This window comes from Microplitis demolitor, chromosome 6 (genome assembly GCF_026212275.2).
Source record: "Microplitis demolitor isolate Queensland-Clemson2020A chromosome 6, iyMicDemo2.1a, whole genome shotgun sequence".
Lineage (NCBI taxonomy): Eukaryota > Metazoa > Arthropoda > Insecta > Hymenoptera > Braconidae > Microplitis > Microplitis demolitor.
This window is the reverse complement of record NC_068550.1, coordinates 18,739,207-18,751,511: the sequence shown is the minus strand read 5'-3', so window position 1 is coordinate 18,751,511 and position 12,305 is coordinate 18,739,207.

Here is a 12,305-nt window from a genome sequence, read left to right as displayed (position 1 = left end):
AACGAACACGTCACTCACAATACACTAAATTAATTTGTTTGAACACGTGATATGGGCCGGTAGACATGTCCGATCCGTTTGGGTGCTAACGAAAACGTTTTTGTAGAGTAAATTTTTATCTTTTATAAAAACAGTTGAATATATACTTAGCGCAATTTTTTAACTGGGAATCTGTTTTTGTTAGGTTAATTTATTGTGATAACAATCTTTCGAAATTTTTGTATTCGAATTATTAAATTTTTTAATTCGGAATATGAGCTTTTCAGAATTATTCATTGCGATTTAATGTAGTTAATGAAGTGTTGAAGATATTAAAATAAACATTTGATCACACTGCTTTCACGCTAATCGAACAACGAATAAAGTTGTAGTCATGTTGTTCAAAAGCAACATTTAATTTGATATAGTTTGATTGAGTTTTGTTTTTTCTTTTTACAGCTATAGTTGAAAATCTCAACGAAAAATATCCCCTAAAGAATGTGAAAAAAAAAGTTTTAAAATTGAGATACAAATTCGAAATTTCAAAGAAAGGAGGCAGAAATTAAAGGCAAAATTAAAAATAGAGAAGATTCAATAGATGGGGTGAACCTGAATTCATTATAACTAGAAGTAGAAGAAGAAATAAGTGGGCTCAGTACAAAAAGTTTTGATATTTTGAAAAGGAAAATAATGGAACTTGAGAAGAAAGAAATAGAGTTGAAAGAAAAAGAACAGTTTTTAAATGAAAAAGAGAAGTTAAAAATCATCGAAAATAATTTAAAAAAAAAATAGAAAAGAATGAAGAAGAGTAAAATACAAATTGTGTAAAAAATATATATAAGTCAGTGCTAAATAAAATGTAATACGCTGCTATATACACTGGTCCCAAAACTTAAGAGATAGAGAAAAAATTCGAAATTTTTGGGTGATTTTCAACATGCTGTTACTCAGTGAAAAATGGTCGTAGAAAAAAAAAAGGAAAGTAAATTGTAGCCTCAAGTTTCTAGTTTTCAGATCTGGACCTCAAATTTTTTTATCATGCACGATTCCGGAGTAATCTTAAGAAAACCGATGAAAAAAAAATTTTCAAAATTTATGCTCATCTTTCAACGAGTTTATAGGCTTCAATAAATTTTTCGGATGATTTGAACTCATGACTCTTTTAGACAATTTTATGATCTTTAAATCGGCGGCCTCAAAAAGTCTCTTTGACGATTTGGCGCCAAGTTATCATTGATCAAAGCAAAAAAGTCCATTTTGACTTTGACAATCAATATTTCCAGACGTATTGGTTGTACAGAGAATGGAAGTAGGGTTTTAAAAATTGGAAAACATTCTCTATAAACAAGATTAGTGGCTTTTGATAAAAAAAATTTTTTTAAGCGATAATGTTTATTAAAAAATAGATCAAAATTCGCATATTTAAGGATATTCGGAAATCTTGCTATAACCTTGGATATAACGGGTGAACAAAGGATATCGTCGTTTTTTTTTTCAACCTCAAAATGCCCTAAAAAAAAACCCTAAAAATTTCAAAGCGCTGCGATTTTTCTTTCTTAGTGTCCCGAAGCTTTAAAGTGATCGATTTTGCCAAAAATCACCATAATTTTTTTCGATAATCAATCGACTTCGACGATCAGTTTATTTATATAGGCAAACTTTTTTAGTGTGTTCATAAGGTGTTGCATTTCGACTATATTTTCGGTGACGAAGGCCGCATCATCTGCATAAAGTTACAGCATTATTTTATTGGATATGTCTATATGTCCGTCTTGAATGAAAAATTCTTCTATATCCGATAGCATTAGGATGAAAACTAAGTCACTTAAAGGGTCCCCCCGAAAAACTCCTTCCGTTATGTTAATCGGGTCTGGATTTTTGTCGGAGTCCAAAACTATCCTGATGTGTGCTTCCGCGTACAGATCCTGGAGAACTCTGATGTATTGCGCGCTAACTCCAAGTTGATAGAGTTTCATCCATAGTTTATTGTGGACCACGGATAAATCAGTGTTCTGAATCAAATTATCATGGGCCTATAATTTTTTAATTATAATCAATATTGACAATTTGTGTAACTAATAATTGTTCATTTTAATTCGTATTTAATCCCTAAATGCGTAATTTTTCTCTTTAGATACAAAAAAAGTTACTCACATATCATTAAAACTATACGCAGTGTATCAAAAATGTTAAAAAAAAATCATTCATAATATTTATAGGATTAAAATAAATTAAAAAAAAATATATATATTATATTTTGTTAAAACTGTCATTTTTCGCGCCGTTGAAAATGTACCACACTTGGCTACTCTGTGTAATATTGTTGCTCCCTCCCGTATTCTTATAAGAAAAAATCATATACTGCTGATGAAGATATACTTATAAAAAATTTGGCATATATCATGCACTTCATTTTCATTAGAAAACGTCACTCTATGTTAAAAGCTCCTACAATAGTGTGTTATATCTACGCTAATTTTATTCCTGCTGAAAGCTCTTAGATAATATAAAATTTACGCTACATAAAGTAAATGTGAACATTTAGCCCAAAATTTTCATTGCGTTGGTAGATAGTGGGGCCTAATTTTTGGAATATCTTTTGTTCCAGTAAAAAGTTCCTTCGTTATGACTAGTGTATCGTACGAAGGGTATCTATTGAAATTAGACTAAAGGCATCATAATGAAAATAGCCAGCGCTATGAATGTACCAATCACAATTCTTCTAGATAGTGTCAAGTCAAGTTATGGCTATTGAATAATGGCCAATTTTTGAAAATTGGGAACCATAATCACCCTCTACCGGAGGTCATACCTATTAAATTACGTACACCAGCTCGAAGAGCACCAGCAGTAAGAGGATTACCTCGAAGAAAGTAAATATATAATTTGGAATGTAAATTTAATTTTAATTATTAGTTCTGGTTTATTTATTAATAATTTTTTAAAATTATTTACAATAACCCACGTCTTGCAAATATACGACCAAGATTTGAAGATCTTGGTGATGATTTGTTAATTAATCCGGTAACCGGTAGAATTTATCAAGGTCAAGTCACTGGCATTGATAATTCTATATTGGTTACCTGTTTAGTGACACAAACTTAATCAAACAACTAGGATAAGTGTCAGAATAGCACATTGACATGTCTTTTCAAGTAAATAATAAATATCAATTAACAAAAAATTCAAACCTTATGAAATTAATGTTCTCAATTTTTAATCAAATTTATTCTTATTTTAGTGCGTACCCTCACAAATAAATTGTTCTTTGTTACTAACAATCATACTGCGACGGGAAAACACAGTAAGATAAAACATTTGCATTGAAATTAAAAAATTGTATTGTATGATTTACAAATGAGATTTCTTTATTTAACAGGGCTCCTCGGTATTGTTTGCACTATATAATAAAAAATACCAGTTACAATTTTCATCAATTTGGAATCAGATAAGGTATTTGATTCCATTAAAAATATGTATGCCTCGAACTTATCGCAGAGAAACGTGGGCAAAAGTCGCCAGGGTAAGATTTGAACTACACAGAAAAATTCAAATAATACTAAATGGATTGGATGAACCGGAGGAGACACCCTGGATTTATGATACCACAAGAGGAATGAGCTTTAAGGATGAAGAGGCTGACGAAAATGATTTATCTTGTCGTGCGTGCTATATCAACATACCTAAGGCAGCTTTCAGAGCCTGTGGCCATAAATGCTTGTGCTTGAGATGCAAGCATAGAATAGAAGAGCAAGCACGACGAGCCAATACTCATCGAGAGAGCTACTCCATATCTTACATCATATTCAAGCAACCGAGCATCGCAATCATAGAAATACGTGCCTGAAAAAATAAAAAAAAAAAAATTTATTATTCAAAAGTTATTTCTTTAATACCACTGGTGGTCCTGAATCACGGTGTAATACGGTAAATCACCGTGAGAGTTCACTGTGATGTTGCGGTGAATCACAGTGAATTGACGTGAAATCTCACCTCGATGTCGTAGATCACGGTGATTCTGCGAAAATCACTGTGATTGTATAAAAAAAAAAAGGCAATACATTGTGAAACCTCGATGGGGCAGCAGAATTTTAGAAAAACTCACCGTGAATCACGGTAAATCTCCATAGCTGCAAAATAGGACATCACCATAATTCACCGTGAACAGACGTGAATCACCGTGATTCTACTCCAAATCACCGTGAAGGCCCACCATGATATCACGCACACATTCACGGAGATTTACGATGATTCACCGCGATTCACGGTAATTAATCGTAAATTACAGCGGATCACCGAAATTTCACGCTGTTAACGTGATTCACCGTAATTCACCCTATATCACGGTGAATTAGGACCACCAGGGTAATTAAAAGACACCAGTTTGTCAAACCAAGCTTATTTAAATTACGGGTTCAATTTATTATTACCTGTACATGTATGCATTATTAATATAAAGACATACGAGTAATATTAATTTAAACCTGAATAAAAACAAAGCAGGTTTGGAAAACTAGCCCTTCATAAAAAAACAATCTGATATAATGAGCTATAAAAAAAAAATATATATATTTTATATCTTACTCTAAAAAATATTTATATCAATTAATAAGATAGTAGTTTTTAGATAAATACAAATAGTAATTTTTTTATGAACCATGTATTTATATTTTTATGTTCACGATCAAAAATGAAAAACAAAGAATAATAATATAAAAAGTAAAGAGAAAATAATTATAAACTGACTATTCAAATGTTTAAAATGTTCTTTCTCACCAAGTTCCTTTTTTCCTTCCGTGAGAAATTCCTTTTAAATTATTATATTGAAATAATATCTCATCACAACTATATTGCGTTACTAATTCCAGAAGCGCATATTTTTATATGTCTTTTTGGCTTTGGAAAACACTGTAAAGCCAAAAGGGCGAACAATTTTATTTTTTCATTGCCATTTGTTTTTTGAACATATGTAATTGCCAAAAAAAATCAAAATTTTAAAAGCCAAAGAAGCATATAGCTAAAATTATACGCGCTTTTGGCTTTAAAATAAGAGACTAAAAGCAAAAGGACGTATACTTTTTTTTCAAGGCCATGGATGACCATACATGGTTGTGTATGACTATATGTGCCCATGTATGCCCATGATTAATTAAACATACGTGACCATGCATGTCCGTATATGGCCATACATGGGCATACAAACTTTTCTAATATAGTCATGCATGTTCATATATGAATCATGCAAGACCATGTATGGCCACACATGTTATTGTATGGCTATATATGCCCATGTATGCCCATGATTAATTAAACATATTTGACCATATATAAGCCTTTAATATTCATATTAAACCGTGCCTCAAAGACAATATTTTTATTTATTAATTAAATGCTTACAGAAAGAGGTACTCTTACAGCATTGGAGAGAGAGATAAAAAATTAAATACATATAAAAAAAACTCGAATGATAAAGTGAAAAGTACATGTTGCATTATAGAAATAAAATACTTAGCACGATTAAAAAACAATAGTTTACAAGCTCAAGTATAGGAAAATATGGTAGATATATATATGTATCCAGCGCAAACCAGGATTTAGAAATGACTCAAGATGAAATAAGTTGAGTTAAGTTTGAGAACGGATTTTTAGAGAAGCAATCACATATTTAATAATAAAATTAAGCATTTTGTAGTCTGTTATGCACAGTATGTCACAATCTGAGTATCCATTCATCCTCAGCCAGTCCCTGATTGGATATAAGTATGTAACTCTCAGAGTAAAGTAAGCAGGGCAGTAGTATAGGAAGTGGTCGACTGAGTCGGGTTCACCTGAATGGCAGGTTGAGCAAGGATGTTTCGGGTGAAACTTGGTGACACTCGATCCAGAGCCGAGATTGAAAACGTGAGTGTTGGCAAGTTTAAGTTGAGCCAAGATTCTTTTGTGGAGCATAGGAGATTTATGTCTGAGATATGGGGGTAAATCTACGCATTGGGGAGCTAATGTCAAAGAGGGAGCAGCAGAAAGCCGAAATAATTCTGTAAGGTCTTGAGGTCTTAGCTGTTCGTCAAGTTTGGCTAAGCAGGACTTGTAGGCAGATTTCCACAGTACAGGGTCCCAGTTGCCCCAGAGATGTTGTAGCTTCATGCCAACCACAGATTTTTTAAACAGGCATGCCCAATTATATTTTTCGTTGCCTATTAAACCTAGTGGGTACTCACAAAGTTCAAATTGTCTCAAGAAACACAACTTAGGAAGGCGTTCATCATTTAATTCTATGATCCTGATAAAAAAAACCAAAAATCAGCTTCCATGCCTTGTAACTAATCTTCCTCAGGTTTAGTTCTATCCTCAGTGCGGCGTTGGAAGTGTTACGATTGAGACATAAGGCACATTTGTAGAACTCGTTTTGTACGACTTCAAGCTTGTCCAAGTAAGCCATGCCCCATACTGGGACTCCATAGAGTAAGGTTGAAAGCGCTTTTCTTATTTTTTTTTCTGCTGACCTGAGACCTAATGCTGAGCTGGATAAAAATAATCCAAGATATTTGTAGCTACTGACAATTTCAATTACTTCCTTTTTGTAATCAAATCTGCTTAAGTCTGAGATTCTTAACTTTCCTCCAGCTCTGGCCACCATGATTTTGGTCTTTTTTACATTGACCGCCATTTCATTAGAGTCACAGTATTTCTCTAGATACACTAGGAGCTTGTGCATGTCTTGTGGGTTGCTGGCGAGAAGAACTGCGTCATCTGCATATAGAAGAGTGAAGAGATCAAGCGTATTGTTTAGATTCAGTCCCGTGCAGCCATGATCTCTAAAAAATACTTCAAAGTCGGCCAGAAATAAGATGAAGAGCAGTGGACTGAGGGTTTCCCCTTGGAGGACGCCTTCAGTGACCAGAAATTTATCGGAAACTATTTGATTGTGGTTTATTTGAATAAATGCTTAATCGTATAAGCTTATGAGGACGTTGATTAACTTGGAGCTAGCACCTAAGACATAGAGTTTTTTCCAAAGAAGTTTATGGGGGACCGAGTCAAATGCCCTTTTAAAATCCACAAACAGGACGTATGCTTTGGCTGAAGCCTGACGTAACCTGAAGTGTATGACTGATTGGAGGACAAAAGACGCATCAATACAACTCCTGCCTGATCTGAATCCCATTTGAGACTCCGGAATGATGCCCATGCTTTCCGCCCATTTTGAGAGTCTGGCTTGAAGAATCTCTGTAAAAATTTTTACGATGCTGTTAATTAGGGCTACCTCCCTGTAGTTGGATGGATCCAGTTTATTTCCAGCTTTGTAGATCAAGCAGAGTGAAGCAGCCCACTGGTTGAGAACTTTGGCACAGTTTAAAATTGAGTTGTAGACGTTCAGAAGATGGATTTTCCAGTTGGATGTAAGATGCCTGTAAAATTCATTGCTGATGCCATCTGGACCAGGTGATTTATTAGGCTTCAGGCTATGTAGGCATATTTTAAGTTCTCGAAGTGAGATGTCTTGGTCTAGCTCCTCCACGAAGATAACAGGAGCCGTCAGCTGAACAGGCCGACGAAGCGGGAGCAGCTTACGTTAAAAATCGTTTCAATCGTCAGCAGAGGGGCCCGAGTAAAATAATTTTCGTTTTTTAAAGCTTTGGACAGTTTTCCAGAACTGGTTTGCATTTTTTACCCGCGCAAAACATTCTTGAATTTTATTTGCATGCTGAATTTTTTTTGATTCGAGGAGACCCAGGTAGGACTTTTTCTGCATAAGGTAGTCAAGCCTCACCTTATCTGGTAAACCAGTGGCAAGGCATTTTTTCCGGTATTTGGTTAGGTTTTTTTTCTGCTGTTAGGCATTGCTTATCAAACCACGGCTTTGACGGTTTGTACGTTGTGGTTTCTTGTCGTTGAATGAGCATTTTGCAAAGCCAGCTGTTTCTGCAATGGCATTACAGAGGGCTTGCATTTTCAGGTCTACCTCCGTTTTGTTGCTGAGCTGTAGGTCATCGAAAGCAGCTAGATACAGGATGAAGGTATTCTTGAGGTTCGGTTTCCATTTATATCTAATCCTATTTGTGCAGGTTTCACCTTCCTTTCATGGATTATTGCCAGTTTTGATATCGATGATGACCGGGAAATGATCTGAGCCTGTGATCGTCGAGGCAACATGAAGGTCAACTACGAGGGGAAGTATATACTGGTTTACCCAAACTAGGTCGATTACACTGGTTCCGTTTTGATTGCAGAAAGTGACTTTTGCAGGGCAGTCACTAGATGAGCGACCATTTATCAATGTATAATTGCTTTCAGACATAAATTTTCGAAGAATCTGGCCTCTGCTGCTCACAAAATTATCATTGGTTTGTCTATCAGTTCGCACATATGGGTCTGCTGCTAGTTTCGCGGGTATGTCTTCCGTTAGACCTACCCTAGCGTTCAGATCACCGCCAATAACAATGGGAATAGAATCATAGCACGCTTGAAATACTTCTAGTAGTAGGTGGAGATTGTTTAGCATACTCGTGATGTCTGAAGTAGGGCTTGAGTAGATGGATCCGACAATGATTTGCTGTGAATTGTCTAGTTGTATCAGTATGAAGATCCACCATTTTGATGTAGCAATTTCCGTGGTCTGGTAACGACTTGCATCTGTGAGAGTGATAAGACCTCCACCGCCCCGACCCACCGATTTCTCTTTGATTGCATTGACCCAGAACATAGTGAAGTCCGATTGGGAAGGAAACTACATAAGGGCTGAAATTAAGTGTGTTTCGTTAATACATACTATGTCATACGCTAAATCTTGCTTGCAACTTGTGAATTTTTTATAGCCGTTAATCTTGAAAAAACAGATACTTAATATAGATGAGCTTGCGCTAGATTGGAGTTTTTTTGACTATTTGGAAGAGAAGGAAGAGTCGTGGAATGGCCAAATTTTCTTCCTCTTGATATGGAGACATTGTGCGCTTCTTCTTGGGTGGTGCGGAATCTAGAGAAGACAGACCTAGTTGTGGTAGGTTTTTCAACCATTTCGTTGTTATCAACGGACCAACAGTAATGTTTATTGTCCATGAGGGCTTTTTAGTGTCTGACTATGGCAGTTTTTCCCTCCCCTCTGACTTTTCTGGCGAATTTTAGATTTTTTCAGTCAATTAATTGTTCTGTTTTGGTAAGTTCAGGCTTAATAAATATTTTTGAGGTTCGTTGGTCGTTTTTGAGTTTTTGAGTCAAAATTGAAAATTCGTTGCAAGAAACAATTTACTTTTACAGAAATAACGGCAATTTTGCGGTCAAAGTAAAAAAATCAAAAATTAACTATAACTTTCTCTTTAACTTTGAATAACTTATATATATATATATATATATATATATATATATATATATATATATATATATATGCATGGGAAAAAAAATCATAGTTAATCATAGTTAAACAAAAAAATTTTCTCGCAAGAAAAAAAATACTATAATATTGTTATTATTGTAATCGGAACATGCGAAAAGAATATTTTTATCAATTTCTGTGATTAAATCTCGAACTGAGTATATGGTTGCAAAATGAAATCGAATAATCGACACTGTAATCTCGTGCTTCTCTAAGGATCACTTCAAGAGTGTTATCGTCATGGCCAAGAATTAACAAGCGGCTTGTCCTATTTAATTTGAGAAGAAGGTACTCAGAGGACGAGTCCGTTAAGCAACAAACTTTAACAAACCAAATGATACTTTTTAGGGCTAACGAATTCTGCATGTTAATAAAATTTTATAGGTTTTCATATTTGGGTCCAGATTATCGTTAAATCGGTGGAAACAATAAATTTCTGAGGCCGCTCCCAAATCAAGAAAACACACATACGCAGTAGTTTTTTAAGAGTTCTCATCGTTGCAGTAGGAAAAAATGAAATTGAATAAAAAGTTCTTGTTCTCCACAATACTGTCAATAATAAATTATTTGCAAACTGTGAAACAAAGGATCGATGCTACCTTAAATCATTTTTTAAGTATGAAAAATTTGGTGGCCCCGAAAATGACCGATTTTAACTCATAGTTCGTAAAAATGAGTATCAAATTATGAAAAATTTTAACCGAAAATAAAAAAGGCAGTATTTCTTTATAACACGGATAGCCAAAACCAAAATGCATTTATGCAACCTGAAATTCATTATGAATGATATTGTAATAAACGTTATTTTTTTGCTGCTTTTGGTTACCTTCCCAACTCCAATTGGGCCACGTGCCAGTTACTATGCTACGTAATTATTGTAATAAATTTGTTATAAGCATTAGAAAATTTATAATCTTTATTAAGCATTAAATAAATAAATATTAATTTTGAAAGCGTTTTGGGAAAAGGATGAGAGTTGAAGTATATGAAACTTGGATTATCTTTTACGAATTAAAAATTTGGTGGCCCTGAAAAGGGCCGTTTTCTACTCGCGGTCTGGAAACTTGAGTATCTTATTATAGAGTCGTGAGCTAGAAAGAAAGGCAGTATTTTCACATGATACTATCCGTAAAAATAAATATACATATACAACCTGAAATACATTATTAATTATTTTGCAATTATGTTAAAGATATAATATTTTTTATCAAGCACTTAAACACTTAAAAATGGAAGAGTATTGGAGTAAGGATTCAAGTTGAAGGTTATTAAAGTTGAGTTGTGTTTTACGTATTTAAAAATTAGGTAGCCCTAAAAAGGGCCGTTTTCAACTTAAGTCTGAACTTAAGTACCTAACTAGGGAGTATCGTCACTTGTACCATGATATAAACTTCGTCGCTGGCTTCGTGTAATATGCCAACAAAGTCGTATTTGTCATACCGTCTGATGCAGCTGCCCAAGTGGATATAATCGTCGTAGGCTTTGAACGGTGCAGACTTCTCGGTAAGGGTTTTGAGGTTACCGACCCATCAAACACATTTACGTAAATATGACGTCAGAGTGACGTAATGCTATGTCATGATTTACGTAAGATATAAGTCATGAATGAGTCAGGTGCAACTCATTATTTCACACTTTTTTACGTAAGATCATGATGTAAAGCTAATGACCTATACATGATGTAAATGTGATGTCTGTGTGACATTTCGTGACGTCAGTATGACATATTGGTGATGTCAAAATCATCAAGCAGGAAAATATGTTTTGAAAAAAACAAAAAAAAAAAAAAAATAAATACCGAATTTCCGATTTGATTATTAACGCGCAAGCACATTACAAATTCAGAAACAAGATTTGATAGCAGTAAATTATGAAAAAATCCTGGGCATCTACTGGGTTCGAAGACAGCTCCTCTTAGCTGGCAGTCTTGAACGTTGCTCTCTGGTCACATCACGAGAGTTCAAGTCTAATGCTTAATTGATGTGTTTAGAGTAAAACGCCGGAAAATACATAGTTCATAAAATTTCGTGATGGATTTTTAAAATAACTCCGTGAACATATAAATGATAATTATAAAAAATTACATAAAATTTTATTAAGTTTCTTTAAATTTTTTAATTTTCTGTTATGATGTGAAAATTAAAAAACCTTATATAAAATTTTGTGAAACATTGAATAATTCTACTAAATTTTATAAAATTCGATCGATTGAAAAATTGCAATGCTAAACTTTGCAATCTTAATATCAAAAGAGTTCATACAGTCGTTACATTTTCTTTGTCATCCTCAATAATATTTTCGGTCTATTATTTAAGAAAATAAAGTTAATTTTTTTATGCCCAAGCTAATGTTTTAATCTAAATATCTGAAATATTGTAACGGGTAAAACTGGGGTAACTTTCAATGGCCAATTAAAAGTTATTAATTAATTGATAATTCAAAAATGAACCACACAGAACCAGAAAGATGAACCAGTAAATTGATAAGAATCTGAATTTAATAATTAGCCAGTATTACTCAATAAATATTACTTCAAATCAATGCAAAATAAAATTGGTTCACTGAACTATCATAGTAACCTTTAATTAGCAACTTAGAACACCAACTACTCCTTTTGGCTCGGGTACTGCTCGCCGGAGTCCAGGGTGGAAAACAAAAGGGGTCTTCAAAGAGACAGGCAATATTAAATATGACAATTTAAATTTTATTCAAATCAACACTTTACATGGACTTCGAGCCCTTGTTCTACTACCTCCACAATAAATGATTACGGTTTTTAATTATTTAAATCACGGTTACGCGGTCAATTCACGCACACACAAAAGTTACGCGGACTAGTGACGCGGTTCTACCCTCTCCCGGGTGCTTCAGGGGTGTCTGGTCGACTTCCCGTCGGCCCTGTACGAATTCCCCTTCCCCGAGGGTAAGCGGATGGTCTCCGTCTAACCCCCACCTA